This window comes from Periplaneta americana, chromosome 10 (assembly GCF_040183065.1).
Source record: "Periplaneta americana isolate PAMFEO1 chromosome 10, P.americana_PAMFEO1_priV1, whole genome shotgun sequence".
Lineage (NCBI taxonomy): Eukaryota > Metazoa > Arthropoda > Insecta > Blattodea > Blattidae > Periplaneta > Periplaneta americana.
The window spans coordinates 19,704,267-19,722,795 of NC_091126.1; the positions used below are offsets into that span (position 1 = coordinate 19,704,267).

The 18,529-nt window shown below is 36.8% G+C and overlaps 1 long non-coding RNA gene across 1 annotated transcript in view; it reads left to right on the forward strand.

Moving 5' to 3' along the window:
• The first annotated feature begins 14,941 nt into the window (after positions 1 to 14,941).
• Positions 14,942 to 18,529, forward strand: part of LOC138707275 (uncharacterized) — a 170,107-nt gene continuing 166,519 nt past the window's right edge. Inside the window, exon 1 of the long non-coding RNA XR_011334146.1 lies at positions 14,942 to 14,993. This is a non-coding gene — a long non-coding RNA (uncharacterized lncRNA). The remainder of the gene's footprint in view (positions 14,994 to 18,529) is intronic.

Sequence of the window (18,529 nt, forward strand, 5' to 3'; positions counted from 1 at the left end):
ACAAAAAAGAATGGCGTATAATATGAAGCACTAATCTGAGTACGGAACTAAACAATTAGGACAGAGAAGTGTGAAGACGTAAAGTTTAGAAAAGTGAGCAGATGACAAATATATCATATTATTATGATGTACGGAAGTACATATGATATTTCCGTGCAGAATTCTGTGTTACCATATGATGAAGAATGGACAGAACAGAGAAAAATTCTCTCCGGCACCGGGACTCGAACCCAGGTTTTCAGCTCTACGTGTTGACACTTTATCTACTAAGTCACACCGGATTCCAGTTCAAGACGGAGCCCATCCCGTCGGATCCCGGCCACTTAGTCACTCTTAATCAGTGCACCTCTGTACATAGCGCGTTGGACATTGTGCCACTGTCAAATTCTGTGACACAGTACATTAGGGTAGGCCACGAAAGGGAAAACTGAGAGGTAGAACTTAAACTGAAAGGATTCGATCCGGTATCCGGTGTGGCTTAGTGGATAAAGCGTCAGCACGTAGACCTGGTCCACACCTATGGAGTAACGGTTAGCACGTCTGGCCGCGAAACCAGTTGGCCCGGATTCGATTCCCGGTCGAGACAAGTTCACTGGTTGAGGTTTTTTCCGGGGTTTTCCCTCAACCCAATATGAGCAAATGCTGGGTAACTTTCAGTGCTGGACTCCGGACTCGTTTCACCGGCATTATCATCTTCATCTCATTCAGACGCTAAATAACCTAATATGTTGATAAAGCGTCATAAAATAACCTACTATAAAAAAACGTAGAGCTGAAAAACCCGGATGGCACAATGGATGGATGGAATAGAAAAGGGGAAAAGGGAAGGACGGGTGAAGGAGAAACTATCAAAGATATGGTATATACTGGGTGTTCATTTCAAAGTGTGTAATGACGTCACTGTTGGGAGTCAGCGATTTGAAGCGAGTTTCAGGTTTTATGTCAGAGAAGTTGCCTATTATTCAAGGCGTTCAACCTGAACAACGTCGAAGCAATAGATGGCGGTCTGTACGGTCTATGTGCTACCATAATCTCTTTCCAACTGTGTTTTGCGTGGTCAAGTCGTACGCAGGGTATTTGTTATAATCGGTTGCGTACGGCAACATTCCACAACACAAAACAAATGCTCCGTGTCCATGTTGACCGTCCAAGTTAATGTGAAGAAATACGTAAGTAATCGTCTTAACCCTCTCCAGATATCCCGACAGTAATAAAAAACTCACCTCAGTACTTGTTTCCAAACAGTTCACATTCCTGCCACTACCGGCGTTACCGTACGTATCGGTACGTACTCTTCAGAATGAACGCCGTACTTGCTAGGCAACTTCTTTGGCACATAGGTAATACGCTTTTGCGAAAGTGTAGGAAGACTGAATTCTCTAGGCTTATCGGCTAGCCACATGACGGCATACAGCGAGCCATGACACACTTTGAACTGAACACACAATATAACATTTAGCAGCGATCTCGGCTGGGGGAAACACGTTACAAACACAGCGGGAAAAGCATGGAGAGCGTTACACTTTGTGATGAGGGTACTAAGAAAAGGTTCTGATAAATCCAAACAGATTGCATATAAATCACTAGTACGTTCAGTAATGAAATATGGTGCTGCATGTTGGGATCCTTACAGATTAGAACATATTAAGACACTGGAAAAGATTAAAAAACGGGCTCTTAAGTGTTGTCGGAAAAATTCACCATTAAAATGGGACACACTCACGGACAGGAGAACGCGAATTCGATTATGCGCACTGTTCAAAACATACAGAGGTGAGTCTGCCTGGAGAGAAATAAAAAATAGGTTGCAGCCGCCAAATTACTCTTCAAGGAACGACCACTCATATAAATTGAGGGAAAGAAGACAGAGGACGGACACTGGAAAGTTTTCTTTTCTCAATCGTACTATCAGGGACTGGAATTCTTTACCTGCAGACTTACTGAAGGCTTTACCAACAACCAGGAATGTATTTAAAAATATAGGCTTAAGGACCTTACTAATAGACGGCAATTATACACAGTATTTAAAGGGTGTAAATGATATTTTGTTATTGAAGTGTTGTATCAGTGAAGAATTATGTTGTGTCAGTGAAGTGTGTTGTATCAGTGAAGAAGTATGTCGTGTCAGTGAAGTGTGCTGTGTCAGTGAAACGTGTTCCTGTCAGTGAAGCTTTATAGTTTATAGTGGCAGTGCATAGGCCTAGTATTTGAACAGTGAAATGTTTTTGAATTGTTAGTGAAATAAGATAGAATCAGTGAAATGTGTCGTAGTTCCATTGCAGTGAGTGAGTTGACAGCGAAATGAGTGTAATTTGAAAGGTACTTGTGCAGATATGAACATATCATACTCGTGGGTTTTAGTTCGATCTTAGTTTTAAGATACAAATTATATTTATTTCAAATGTTATTTTAAGTGATCGTGCTTCATTTAATTTAGTATATTCCCTCTTGTTGTTCTTGTTGTTGTTATTATTATTATTATTTATTATTATTTTTAGTATTAATTATTAGTATTATTATTAATTGTATTTTTAATTAATAAGTTTATTATTGTCATTATTGAGTGTAATTAGTTACCACTGCCACCGGGTATATACCCATTGCAGTGTGAATAAATACATACATACATAAAGAACGAAGAAAAATATGGAGAAATTCAAATAAAAAAAAGTGAATGTTAGACGGAAAACTAAGGAGGCGAAAAGAATATAGGGAAGAGAGAAAATTAAAGTGGAGGATAGGAAATAAAACGCATGAGTGAAGCGACATTTGCATTGGGTAGCGATATACATTCATGTAAGTTATTTATCCAGATGAGTTACGCCCACACATTCATTCCTGAATAGCGTAAACGTCCAGTATTCCTCTTAGTACCTGCTGCCTTTACTGTATTCGCCACGTCTTCGCTTATACAGTAGATGGCACTTGTGGCTTGCGGTGAATGGTGTTGAGACTTGCAAATAGCAAGCACCCACACTTGCACCCCGTTATTTATCATGTCAGACACCGAAGAAGAAGTCATCCATCAATAGCGGCTTCCACTTTACATGCTTACTTTCGGTGGTTTGGTTTCACATTTTGATGTTTCAGTATATTATGAGGGATTCACGAAGATGGAACGTGACCTTTCAAGAACGCAGGTCATGATATGCATTTAGAGCGGAATGTCACCTTGAAATTTACGCTTAAATGTCATAGGGCGTCTTGAATATAAATTAATAACTTGTCTTCCGTAAAACCGCATGTGTCAGTATGTTTATCCTCGAGAGTGGTGTGGAGGTGGTGCAGAAATTTGCACGACCTACATGCTCAGGTGGGCGTAATGCCTTGGCGCTTGTTCGCGACCACGCAATCAACTTCGTTACTAGTCGCGCTTAATTCTCTTCAATACCAATAATGAAATTAGCTAAGCCACAGGTGTTGGAAATTTCAACACGACTAGACTAATGTCTCCCAGTTCATCTATCATGTGGGGATTGCTCATATTAACTCTAGCGTTCTGTTTTCTCCGTGAATGTTGTTCGCAAGAAAATAAGACCGGGAATTGACGCTTCCACAATGCTCGACCAGTCTTGTGGTCACTTAACATCTCTTACACCTATTGCAATGTGACATTTAAACGTACGCTTTTGCATTCCTTTAAAAAAAAACTGAATTTTATGATTTTCTAGGCTTTTACAGTGAATGTGATCAGAAATAATAATAATAATAATAATAATAATAATAATAATAATAATTTATTTATTTAATCTGACAGGATTAAGGCCATAAGGCCTTCTCTTTCATCCTACCAGATAGCAGATATAAATACAAAAAAGAAATACAAACACTGATGAAAATAATACAAATTAAGTTAAAGCCCTATAGAGGGTCAACAGAGTCGAAAGAATACTATAGAGCTCTCATCGAGCTAATACAAGAAAAAAGAAAGAAAACAGAGATAGCAATGATGATAGTGATATCTGATAATAATAATAATAATAATAATAATAATAATAATAATAATAATAATAATAATAAATTACATATTAATTGTCAATTTTACAACAGCATAGTTACAATATTTACTATATGTCATGGGTTAAGGCGAAGTTGCGCAACCTGACAGGCGTTCAACAAGCAATTCCACGAACTAGAATGTGACTTTTTAATTTAAATTTCAATTTTGATATTGTCCGACAGTCTCTGACATGGTCAGGGAGAGAATTCCAGAGGGGTGGAATAGATATGCTGAAAGATGATCAGTAGAAGGATGTTCTGTGTAGAGGAATAGAGAGAAGGTACATGTTCCGGGTTCGAGGTAGTGAAGGGTAAATGAAACGAGATGCTAGGTAAGAGGGTGTGGAGGTATGGATGATTTTAAATAGTAATAAGAGAGAGTTGAAGAATCTTCTTTCTTTAAGTGGACTCCAAGACAACAATTCTAGTGACGGTGTTACATGATCGAATTTTCTAATGTTACAAACGAAACGAACGCAGATATTGTGAACACGCTGTAGTCTATGGGCAAGATCAGTATTTTGATTCGTGAATAGAGAATTGCAATAATCGAAGTGGGGCATCACTAAAGTTTGGATCAGGTTCTTTTTAAGGCTGAGAGGTAAAACGTTGGTCAAGTGTCTGAGGGAATGAATTATGGAAAAATGTTTTCTTACATATGTAGGTCACTTGACTTTGAAAATTTAAATTTGAATCTAAATATACCCCTAAATTTTTTACTGTCTTACTATATGTAATTGTAGTATTATTTATTTTTGTATTTGATACAGTGGCTAGATCTATTTTGATTAATGCTCGTTGGTGGCTTTTCTGTAGGCCTACACCACAGCGATCTGGAACAATCATTACAACGTTTCGGAACTTCATGTATATAGGATGTTCTTTCGAATTTAGGGCATCTCGTCAAATTCAAGGTCGTTACCGTTATGACTCGCCACGGATATCACGTTGTGACTAGTCATGTGTGTGTGTAATAAAAAAATATCCTACGAAGTTGTGAGCGATTGCTGGAACATTAGGATATTATGAGTTATGACTAGGGCCTGGATTTTAGGTGCTAAAATCGAGAAAATATTTGAATCGGTGATTGCAGAAACAGCACATGGCAATACGCCATACATAGTGACATATGGTGTTTGTGCAATTCACGATTCATTTATTCCTTACGTGCTGAAATATATATATAAAATATGTTGCAAAAAGTAAAAATGTTTAATTATATTTGAATGATTTATGTGAACGCAAACAATAAACGGTACTTACCAATATATGTTATGCTTTTCCAACTGCTGAATAATTACAATACGTAATGAGATTTATTCTCAAGTTGTCCTACACAAATGACTGATGATTATAACAGAACACTGTCGTATACTAGGAAAATAAGTACTGCGTCACAAGAATTCAGACTAGAAATTCTTCGTATGTGTTAGGAAATTGACAATTCATTGTTGCAGTAGTTGGCCTGTATTGTAGTTGAAGTAGTTAGGTAGTGGTGTGGATTTTAAGAGAAATACTTTATTTTAAGTAAGACATTTGGCATCAGCAGTGTTGAAAATGATGATGATTATTGGGAATCACGCAGGCCAATGGTTTGTAAATAAAAGATAAATCTAAATTATATTTTCTGTGATTCTGTATGGATGGAAAAATTTCGTATTAGGAAAACAACAGCTGGATATACAATCAAATTTGAATTATATTTTTCTCGCAGTTCGTGATTGATTTTCTTACAGTGGTTACAAATTTTAACAGATTTAAAACTGAGGCCCATTTTGAATCATCAGTTTGACGCGTCTCATATCGACTACTTTTATAAAAATATGTATGTATGTATTCACACGGCAATGGGTATATACCCGGTGGCATTAATAACTAATTACACTCAATAATGACAATAATAAACACAATTAATAAAAAATACAATTAATAATAATACTAATAATTAATACTAAAAGTAATTTATAATAATAATGATAATAATAATATGAAATTAAGAGAAATAAAAAAATAATTTGCTATAGATTTATATGTTTATACATAATTTATTTGCCATTGTCGTGTTTAGGAAATGCTGTTAATAATTTAAAAATGTATTTTTCAGTGTAGGCAAACATTTTCAGAAAAAAAAAATGCTACAATATTCTGACATATTTGTAGAATTTCCGTGATTGTAGGACTTGTCAGCTTTATGAAACAGAACCTGTCACTTTTCACGTTCATTACTAATAACCAAAGCTCGGAACTTGGGGACTTGTGTGTCGTGCGCATGAGTAAGGTTACAGGTACAACGTACACAAAGCTCACCCTGCAAGTGCTCAGGGAAAGTCGTGTGTACTCAGAAAGTGGTCACATCGAATGACAGGAAGAAGGACGGAGAAACTGTGTCATGTCGAAGCAAATGACATTCAAAGAATTACAGGTAAACGGTCTGTTAGAGGAATGAGAAAATACGTGGTATTCGAATGGGTATTATAGAAGTTTGAAAATATATTTCTTAAATTTTAGGTACAGAATTTCGTGGAGGAATTCTGAGGAGATACATTATTTTCTTCGAATGAAGAGTTTATATTTTGTAAGTTGTGCCACACATAAACTAGAGACTGGAAACGGGCATTAATTGAGAGACATTGCAGTCTCTTAAATCGGTGGAAAATTTGTCCATAGCCATGGATCAAGTCGTAGTGGAACCTTCCCTAGTAGTGACATAGAAATTGAAAACTATTTTCGAGAAAAATTTAGAATACTTATCTTTCTCAGATACGAGATCAACTAGCAACTGCTGAAAATCGAACAGGAAACAGTGACAGTGAAAACATTCAGTATTTTAAGTTTGCTCCCGTCACTTCATGTGACGTGGAAATAAGTTTCTTTCGTTTCAAATCATGTTTAACTAACAGGCGAAGATGTAGTCATATACTGTAATAAAATGTACAGAGCAGAACTGTAAATTTGATATATTTTGCATGTTTATACATATATATATATATATATATATATATATATATATATATATATATATATATATATATATATATATATCGATATCGGTTCGATACCCGGCTCCGGAACAATTTTTTCCCTCGAAATTATTCAAATCAACTTTACAGGGAGTTATACCTGAAAATCTTGATTTGCATAATACACGTCACTGTTCGTTAACAGAAAACCACAATTTAAGTCACACGGAGTTAGTGTGCACTCGAAGTTGGTTGCTTGACAATTGTCAGCCCACTTTGAGGTCTGTGGATATAGAGGGAGGAATAAGATCGGTGTCGGTTAGAGTTCCCGAGTAGCTCAGTGGTAGAGCGTTGGTACGTTAAACCAAAGGTCCCGGGTTCGATACCCGGCTCCGGAACAATTTTTCCCTCGAAATTATTCAAATCAACTTTACAGGGAGTTATACCTGAAAATCTTGATTTGCATAATACACGTCACTGTTCGTTAACAGAAAACCACAATTTAAGTCACACGGAGTTAGTGTGCACTCGAAGTTGGTTGCTTGACAATTGTCAGCCCACTTTGAGGTCTGTGGATATAGAGGGAGGAATAAGATCGGTGTCGGTTAGAGTTCCCGAGTAGCTCAGTGGTAGAGCGTTGGTACGTTAAACCAAAGGTCCCGGGTTCGATACCCGGCTCCGGAACAATTTTTCCCTCGAAATTATGTATATATATATTCTTTAAAATTACGTGTTTCAAGCTACCATAATATTACCAATATGTTGTTCCGGCCAGGAACCACCTTTATAGCAGACCTGACAGTACCTGTGTGCTGGAAGCGGGAGTTTGTTGACATTGAAGTCCGGTCGCTTAGCCACGTTCAAAGACACAAGTCCCCAAGTTCCGAGCTTTGCTAATAACGAAAAAACCCAGGCCCTGGATATAAATATCGTTTCTCTATGTAAATAGGTATGGTCCATTTAAAAGGTTCCTAAATATTCTTAAACAAAAAAAGGTCTCGCTCAGGATAGAAGGCCTATATCTTGTTCAAGAGATTACACATTTGGAAGTTTAAAATACGAAGTAACGGCTCAGTTCTTGGATGTGGACGTCGATAGTGTGAGAAATGAGAATTCCGTACGAACAACGCGTTTGGTGCTCTTAGCAGAACAGAAGTTGCAGTCTAGAGAGGCACTTATTATGACAGTCTCTTCACGTATTGGTGCAGATTTCAGCAAATCCAGGAGAGATTATATCGTCATTCTTATTCTGATTGCTTCACTTGAAGCTTCGTCCTATTAATGAAAGCAATTTCCTCTTCCGAAGAGTTGGCGCAGTGTGTTGGGAGACTCCTGTGTTTTTATTACGAACCTTCTCAGTCTTCGCAGCATGGCTACCAACGTTCCCATTGGGATTATCCCATCGTCCATAAGACTTTTGCTTCAAGTTTAGAAACTGGGGATTTCGTGCAGACTTATTATTTTTTATAAACTCCAAAGTTTCACGCCAGTAATACGAAGTGCTGCACGAAACGGAAGGCGAAGCCCCTCTTATGGCCGTCAGTGACGTTGTAATGTTTCAGACAATTGCATTTCTTCTTTCTCTCCCCAAGTGGCGTACCAGATTTAAGCCAATGGAGAGACAGCCGACATTTATTTATAGAGATGTGTGGAGTTAGAATTCTTGCAGATTATGTAGAACTTGCGTTGGAGAAAATGATTGGTAGAGGTTTCCACTAATATTCCAAATTTGTAATATAATTTTCATGTCAAAACTGATCATTTATCATCATTTCACAGTATTTTATTAATCTGCAAAAGTTTCAAACATTTGCAAGTGTTTACATTTTGAATTAAACATAAGTTTCAGATACAAGTATTCGCAGCTGTCAACATGCAATAAAGGAGAATGTCTTCAGCAGAAGTCAGAATCAGCCGGATTTAGTTGGATAAGATGACGGCCCAGGCGATTAAGGACCTCACTAAGCCCGATACGTACCCAATCACGAATGCACGTGCTTGAACCCGTTCGAATCTTATTCTATTCGACACTCGATTTGAAATTTGACTCAAGCAGTGCTGCGTTCTGCGAGCAGTGGTAATGCGTGACTGTAGAAAAATTATTTCACATTGCTGCATTATGATTGATTGTATCAATCCGTGGTAAGAATAAACATGATTATATAGTATACACTAGACTTTTTTAGTATATACTCTTGTTAGTAAGAATAAAAACATTTCAGCACCTACTCATTTTTGATTACATACTCATAACATGAAAGCATAGTAGAGTATACTCAAGTGTCCATCTTGTACAGAATATATACTCATGCTTGATAAGAATAAAAGATAGTATATTCTCATATTTATAAGTTCGTTCTCATGTTATCCTGAGTATGGTTTGTAGCAGGCTCAATTCTGAATATTTGTTGATTTCTGTTCAGTTTAAAGTTAAATAAAAAAATGGCAGAATTTATGAACGATGTAGTGCCTCATGGAAAAATATAGAGAAGGACGTGAACTTCAGAATGTGAAAAAGGTTAAACACGTATTTGTTATTCATAAAAAACATAACCTATACAAATATGAAGGTTATCAAATTATGAGGTTAGATTGTATTGTTAAATATAATTACCAATTACAGTTTATTTGGTAAAATTTGAATTGCAAAATGCAATTACTTGTAACTTTAAATTATATATATAACTCTCTATAATAAAAAATAGAATTAGCATAACTGGAATTCTGGAAATGGATTGTAATCTCTATCCAACATACCGTAATGACGATTTCCCAGTACTATTTTCTTGTTTCCTGTTTTATTATCGTCACTTGTCTGATTCACTCTCTCTTTCATGTTTATTTATTTATTCATTTATTTACTTATTTATTTGTTTATTTAATTAATTAATTTAATTAATTTAATTGTTTAATTTATTTAATAGTTTATTTATTTATTTATTTATTTATTTATTTATTTATTTATTTATTTATTTATTTATTTATTTATTTATTTATACATTAGCAAAATTTATAAAAAGCAAAACACAAACCACTACAGCATGCGGATAGCATGTGAAAGTCTATAAAAAAAACTGAGCATCACGGTGCAATGTGGTCAAAGAGGATAGGTAACACGAGTACATACTAACTTTTAAACGATGAAGAAGACTGTAGAGATGAGTATATATTCGCGTTAGGTAGAATGTTTTTATTCTTACGAATATGAGTATGTTCTAGTGGTTACGAATATATAATCACAGTAAGTGCTCATACTCATAAGTATAAACCTTGAGAAAGTACTTAAGCTTTATTCTTACTACCCAATTTAATAATATTTCCCCAAACATAATGTTTTAATGCTATATTAACAATTATTAAGAGAAAAATGCTTATGTGTTATAATATACTTACTTATGGCTTTTAAGGAACCCGAAGGTACATTGCCGCCCTCACATAAGCCCGCCATCGGCCTCTATCCTGAGCAAGATTAATCCAATCATATCCCACCTCCCTCAAATCAATTTTAATATTATCCTCCCATCTACTTCTCGGCCTCCCCAAAGTTCTTATTCCCTCCGGTCTCCCACTTAACAGTCTATATGCATTTCTTGATTCGCCCTTACATACTACATGGCCTGCCCATCTCAAATGTTTGGAGCGTGATTCCGACCACACCACCACAGTCAAGATGTACAGTGTGATGCGTACATATCCAATTTCAGCGTTGCTAAATAGATATCAGTTTTCTTTTAATTTATAAAATATTTTCTACGTATTTCAGTTATGTAGAAACGTAAAGCTATATCCACAGTAATATTTTATTGCTCTGCACTCAAGAAATTATTGGACTTGGGAAGACAATGTACTCAATTTGACAAGAGTCTGAGTGCACCCCGTGTATGGACAGAAATAGTCTCAAAATTTAAGATATGCTAATTCCGCCCGTCCCGCACCATAGTGTCGTGGTCTAAGGCATCATGCCTGAACTCACGATAGCCATCGTTAGGTAAGAAATGTTTGGTACGTATGAAAAATGCGTTACACTGATTTCTACACTATATATACAACACATCAGTCGTGGTATGTGATCAATGTTTGTGGTGTGCCGTATATGAACGTTTGGTCTTACTTTCTCACTGACGTCATCCAGCGCGTCACCCAAGATATAACGCGAGATGTAGGTATACTCTTCGTTGTTATTTTGTTTCGACTGTGTGGATTTGCATTGTGGAATGAACGCTTGTTTGGGTCTTCGTGGGGAAGAGTGTCTCATGAAATTTCGGCCATAGTATCGGGCTGGTGGTCAACCAGCACAATAATTAATTTGGGGGGGGGGGCTGCGCTAGACAGCGAAAACCAATTTCGAAAGCCAGCTGTACTATTCCGTAATGGCTGGATGATTTTTCACATTTATCTTAATTTGTTATAAATAATAAGAATGGATTCGAACGTATACACTGCTGCTACTACTACTACTACTACTACTACTACTACTACTACTACTACTACTACTACTACTACTATTGGTGGAGTAATGGTTAGGGCGTCTGGCCTACAGGTGGCTGGGGTTCGATTCCCGGTCGGGGCAATTTACTTGGTTGAGGGTTTTTTCCGGGGGTTTGCCTCAACCCAAATATGTGCAAGTGCTGGGTAACTTTAGGTGCTGGACACCGGACTCATTTCACCGGCATTATCACCTTCATCTCATTGAGACGCTAAATAACCTAAGATGTTCATAAAGCGTCGTAAAATAGCCTATTAAAATAAATAAAAAACTGCTACTACTACTGATGGGTGGGTTGATCAGTTGTTAGAGCTACTGGCGTCGTATTAGAAGGTGTCGAGTTCAACCCTATGTGGTATCGATATTTTTCTCGTTGCCAGAACTTCCAGAACGAACACGATATCTACTCAACCTTCTGTCAAATTAAACACTGGAACTTTCTCAGAGGTAAAAGGTGGTCGGACACAACAACACCATCTCATTTCAGTATCAAGATCGCGGAAATTTCGAGGTATACCTCAGCGTTCCTCATTCGCCTTCGTGGCTTCTCCATGTGTGCCTTAATCTACCTCTTCTGCTACTACTGGCAACATTAGTACCATTTTCACCAAATCCACCGCCGCCGGATAACCTTGCATTTGATACGGTTTCGTTGAATAATCGATTGATATAGCAGCGAGTACATATTAATTTCCAGCGGTTTGGAAATACATGAAAAAATGTTATCTCAATTATGGACCATGATGCATCACAAGATACTGGGAGGTTAGGACACTTTTTTTCTACACAGCCGTCATTATTCTTATCTATACTCTAACCACGACGTAAATACCAGATCACTTATCTGTGGCGCGTAAAGTATACCTCTTCATAGAACATCTCGTTATTCATCATCTTTTACAGTATCCACCTCGCGACAATGGAATTCCCTGTCACAAAGAATTAGGGGCTGCAAGACAATAAACACTTTTAAAAACAGCTTAAAAGGTAACCTTCTTAGCATTTCACTCCAATCATACTGACTTAAACTATCACTGTCTACATTGTTACTCCTTCCTTTAGACATGCATCCTGATAGTGCTCTATTTTCAAAATTGTCTCATAATAATCTCTTTCTATTATCTAACATTATTTAAAATATATTAACATTCTATGTATTTTAGCTTAATTCTGCTACATAGTTTGTATTTCAGTGTTTAATTAATAGTTCATAGTATTTTGTTGTTTAATTCGTAAATAACTCTTGTATACATGTAGCCCTTATCTAAATCAAATTGTTGAATTCTTTGTAAGTTGATACATATGTATGTATACTTTTTGCTGGTTGAGTGGAAGAGAAGGCCTTACGGCCTTAACTCTGCCAGCTAAAATAAATTATTATTATTATTATTATTATTATTATTATTATTATTATTATTATTAGTAACAGTAGGGACGCTATTCATACGTGCTTGTCGTGTTTATTACAAAGGAAATACTTCTGATTCTCATGTTAGAAGCTGAATAGTCTCCAGATTTAAGATTAGAGAATGGAGAAAATCCATAATCCTATCAGAAATTGAACCCATGACCTTCTTACTTCCAGAGCAACGCCGTAACTGTGATGCTGCAGTACGTATCTTTTAAAATAAATATCCACTTAAATAGAAACTTATTACCGGATTGATTTTTACTCATACTTTTGTTATGAAGGAAGGTTGACGCCATATCCACTATATTTTCGACTGTTGTATACTCAAGGTATTCCACATTAATGTCTTTATTTGAATGAAGCTGTTTTACTACTACCTCTGCTTGCTATTTCGTCCCCAATAAAATAGAATGTGCAAGTTGATGGCCTATCCTGACTGACATGATACAAATAAATGCCATTCAGGGTTCATGAGATTTCCTGTACTCGCATGAAGTGAATGTCAGACCTAACTGGTTGGACTGTCATAAAACTGTAGTTAACTCTGCGTGGAGTTCAATTTTGTAGCCTATAATTCCTGCACTCATCATTGGCACAACAGTTAAGGTTGATTAACACGATAGGTACACTCGCTGTCAGATCGTCAGGTTTCATATTACTCCAGTATTGAACGGGGGGTCGTAATTCTTAAGCAAAACTTGAGGGTAGCTATATCTTTTCAGTTGCCCTGTATCTATTATTTTGAGAATAGTTTATAATTTAATTTGATGAGAAATGTTTGGAATACTAATTTTCTAGAAACTTTGGTTCAGCATTGTTGTTTATTATACGGAAAAAAAGTAATCGAGTATTTTTTTAAATTTAAAGTTTGTTTCCTTAACTCTTTTATGGCAACTTTCACAACTACACATTGAAACCTTTACTATTTCTGATAATGTTTATAATAATAATAATAATAATAATAATAATAATAATAATAACAATTACTTACTTACTTACTTACAAATGGCTTTTAAGGAACCCGAAGGTTCATTGCCGCCCTCACATAAGCCCGCCATTTGTCCCTATCCTGTGCAAGATTAATCCAGTCTCTATCATCATACCCCACTTCCCTCAAATCCATTTTAATATTATCCTCCCATCTACGTCTCGGCCTCCCTAAAGGTCTTTTTCCCTCCGGTCTCCCAACTAACACCCTATATGCATTTCTGGATTCGCCCATACGTGCTACATGCCCTGCCCATCTCAAACGTCTGGATTTAATGTTCCTAATTATGTCAGGTGAAGAATACAATACGTGCAGTTCTGTGTTGTGTAACTTTCTCCATTCTCCTGTAACTTCATCCCGCTTAGCCCCAAATATTTTCCTAAGCACCTTATTCTCAAACACCCTTAACCTATGTTCCTCTCTCAGAGTGAGAGTCTAAGTTTCACAACCATACAGAAGAACCGGTAATATAACTGTTTTATAAATTTTAACTTTCAGATTTCTGGACAGCAGACTGGATGATAAGAGCTTCTCAAACGAATAATAACACGCATTTCCCATATTTATTCTGCGTTTAATTTCCTCCCGAGTGTCATTTATATTTGTTACTGTTGCTCCAAGATATTTGAATTTTTCCACCTCTTCGAAGGATAAATCTCCAATTTTTATATTTCTATTTCGTACAATATTCTTGTCACGAGACATAATCATATACTTTGTCTTTTCGGGATTTACTTCCAAACCGATCGCTTTACTTGCTTCAAGTAAAATTTCCGTGTTTTCCCTAATCGTTTGTGTATTTTCTCCTAACATATTCACGTCATCCGCATAGCCAAGAAGCTGATGTAACCCGTTCAATTCCAAACCCTGCCTGTTATCCTGGATAATAATAATAATAATAATAATAATAATAATAATAATAATAATAGTAATAATAATGCTTTCGCTTTTTCCAACAGGTTTCTACTATTTTACGAACTTCATACCTAATCCATATAAACTGCAAGAACTGAAAAATATACGGGAAATCATCGCCTCCATTTATCAATGGAAACTTCAGCAAGTTATCCTTCACTTCTGAAGCAGTTCGGACAAATGTTTGGATGAAGAAGGCTCGTAATTTCCATATCTCATTTCTGAATAATTTGGGTGAGTAAATTATGTTTAAACTACTTATATTTAGTAATATTTTATATAAATAGTTCGTGGTTTGTGGTGTATCGAATTAATGATACCTCACTACATATTACCTATAGCAGGTTGTGTAACTGAAAGCGGTTCGGCCGAGACTCGGGTTGCCGCGTTGCAGTTTTTCTACGATCACCCAATACCTTGCTGTCTGAAGTGTGGCAAGAAAATTCTCGCAACCATGAGTACTTAACAAAATATGCCTTTTCTTATTCCAACTAACACCCCAGAAACTTTGTGCAGATAGATATTTTTTTACTCTGTAAATTGAACAACATACATTGGATTTTATGTCCAGTTGCAGAGACTGGCTATTGGTAATAGACCAAATGGACGGACTGCCCATTTATTGCTTTTTAGATGGGTTATACGATATATATCTCCGACACAACGCATATATATATATATATATATATATATAACTTTCGAGGAATATCACTTTTGTTGACGTCGTACAAAATTTTGTCCAATATTCTTTTGAGAAGATTAACTCCGTACGTAGATGAAATTAGGGATCATCAGTGCGGTTTTCGGCGTAATAGATCGACAATTGATCAGATTTTTTTTATTCGACAGATAATGGAGAAAAATGGGAGTATAAGGATACAATACATCAGTTATTCATAGATTTCAAAAAGGCATATGACTCGGTTAAGAGGGAAGTATTATATGATATTCTTATTGTATTTGGTATTCCCAAGAAACTAGTTCGATTAATTAAATTGTGTCTCAGTGAAACATACAGCAGAGTCCGTATAGGTCAGTTTCTATCTGATGCTTTTCCAATTCACTGCGGGCTAAACCAGGGAGATGCACTATCACCTGTATTTTTTAACTTCGCTCTAGAATATGCCATTAGGAAAGTTCAGGATAACAGGCAGGGTTTGGAAATGAACGGGTTACATCAGCTTCTTGTCTATGCAGATGACGTGAATATGTTAGGAGAAAATACACAAACGATTAGGGAAAACACGGAAATTTTACTTGAAGCAAGCAAAGCGATCGGTTTGGAAGTAAATCCCGAAAAGACGAAGTATATGATTATGTCTCGTGTCCAGAATATTGTACGAAATGGAAATATAAAAATTGGAGATTTATCCTTCGAAGAGGTGGAAAAATTCAAATACCTTGGAGCAACAGTAACAAATATAAATGACACTCGGGAGGAAATTAAACGCAGAATAAATATGGGAAATGCGTGTTATTATTCGGTTGAGAAGCTCTTATCATCCAGTCTGCTGTCCAAAAATCTGAAAGTTAAAATTTATAAAACAGTTATATTACCGGTTCTTCTGTATGGTTGTGAAACTTGGACTCTCACTCTGAGAGAGGAACATAGGTTAAGGGTGTTTGAGAATAAGGTGCTTAGGAAAATATTTGGGGCTAAGCGGGATGAAGCTACAGGAGAATGGAGAAAGTTACACAACACAGAACTGCACGCATTTTATTCTTCACCTGACATAATTAGGAACATTAAATCCAGACGTTTGAGATGGGCAGGGCATGTAGCACGTATGGGCGAATCCAGAAATGCATATAGAGTGTTAGTTGGGAGACCGGAGGGAAAAAGACCTTTAGGGAGGGCGAGACGTAGATGGGAGGATAATATTAAAATGGATTTGAGGGAGTTGGGGTGTGATGATAGAGACTGGATTAATCTTGCACAGGATAGGAACCGATGGCGGGCTTATGTGAGGGCGGCAATGAACCTTCGGGTTCCTTAAAAGCCATTTTTAAGTAAGTATTTATATATATATATATATATATATATATATATATATATATATATATATATATATATGCAACTAAGATGCAATGTTAAAATTGAAGAGCCTCGCACTGAAATATGATGTCACTTTTGAGAGTAATTAGACCTATATGTCCTATTCCATCGAGTCTTTTTTCCTTTGGCACTAAACAAGCAAGTCGCGTTCCGAGATACCGAGTTCCATTCCTTGCACTGGCTATCTTTATCAGTGCAGTGGTGGTTCACTTCAGACAAATGTGAGATGTATTTTGGAGTGATCTATGACAGTCGCTCTTTTTATAATATCCTGTTTATTATTATCCTGACGTATAAGTTCCTAAACTTGTTGCATGATATTTCTCAGCGCTGTAACATAATATATCATAAGAGCAGTTGTACGTGTACATACAGAGCCTTCAAATAGACGTTCATCCGTTAGTATTAGGCTAGGTGTGGCTGCTGGAAGCACGCTGTTTACGACAGAGTTAGATATTCGTGGCTATTTAAGTCAAGCGCATAAATTGCTTATGCAAATTACAATTACAAAACCATCTACCTTTCATAATAGCGGTTAGGAATGATGTCTTGTGTCCGCACACATCTCTCTACATCTCTCGCACCTTTTATGAAAATTTGCATAATTCAGAGAAATTCTAAGCAATATTGTTGCAAGCAAGTTGCAATCGATGTAGACACCCGTAACTCAGCACTCAAAAACTGACTGAAACCGATTGACTGGCGAAATCACGTGATTATGCTTGCGGAGAAAAATTCTGCATCGAATCGTCTCGTAAATGACTGTCAATATACAGGGTGATTCATTATTACGTGTAAATACTTTGTGTGTGTGTAATGTAGAGGTGAAACCAAGACTAAAACGTTCTATACAACTTTTTCTCAAAACCTTTAATTCCAGAGTTAACGCCATTTTGCGTGGAACTTGCGCTCCCAAACAAAGAAAGGGTAACTCACCAAATGTAAACTAATTATCACTTTCGTACAGTGCATTAGGATTTCAGTACAAAAACAACCAAAGTCACTAAATCCATATCCTCGGACGTCTACTTACGCACGTTTTGTGAACCAAAACCAAACACAGTAAAGAATGTAAAGCAATTTCTTCTAGACTTTACACATTTGCACAATTCTTAGTGTAATGCATGTTCAAAGTGCTATCCCTCAACTTGAAGAGGTAGCACAGGTATTGTGCTCGCCGCCTTAGTGATCTCTGAACTTTACACAGCCCGTTCATCTCATCACGAACAATTCCACAGGCATGTTCATTTCGCTGTTGTAGTACTTCTACGTTAGGTATAGCAGAGGCATACACTAACGACTTCAGGCGGCCCCGAATGTAGAAGTCCGATTCATGTCCGGTGATATGGCTGGCCAAGGAGTTGGCCCTGCGCGGCCTATCCATTGTTCTGGATACGCAGCATTGAGATACGTTGCGGCAGTAATGCGCAGGCGCACCATCGTGCATAAACCATAAGTTCATTCGCGTTGCAAAAGGGATATCATGTAGCAGACCATGCAATTCGGGTTCCAAGAATACGCGGTAGATTTCCCCATTCAACCGCGGAGATAGAACTCGAGGTCCGAGTAACTGATTCCCCATAATACCACACCAAATGTGTGGGGGAACAGTAATGCCTATGCAGTTACTACGATATAGGTGCCAACTACTGGAACTCTGGAATTAAAAGTTTTGAGAAAAAGTTGTATAGAACGTTTTAGTCTTAGTTTCACC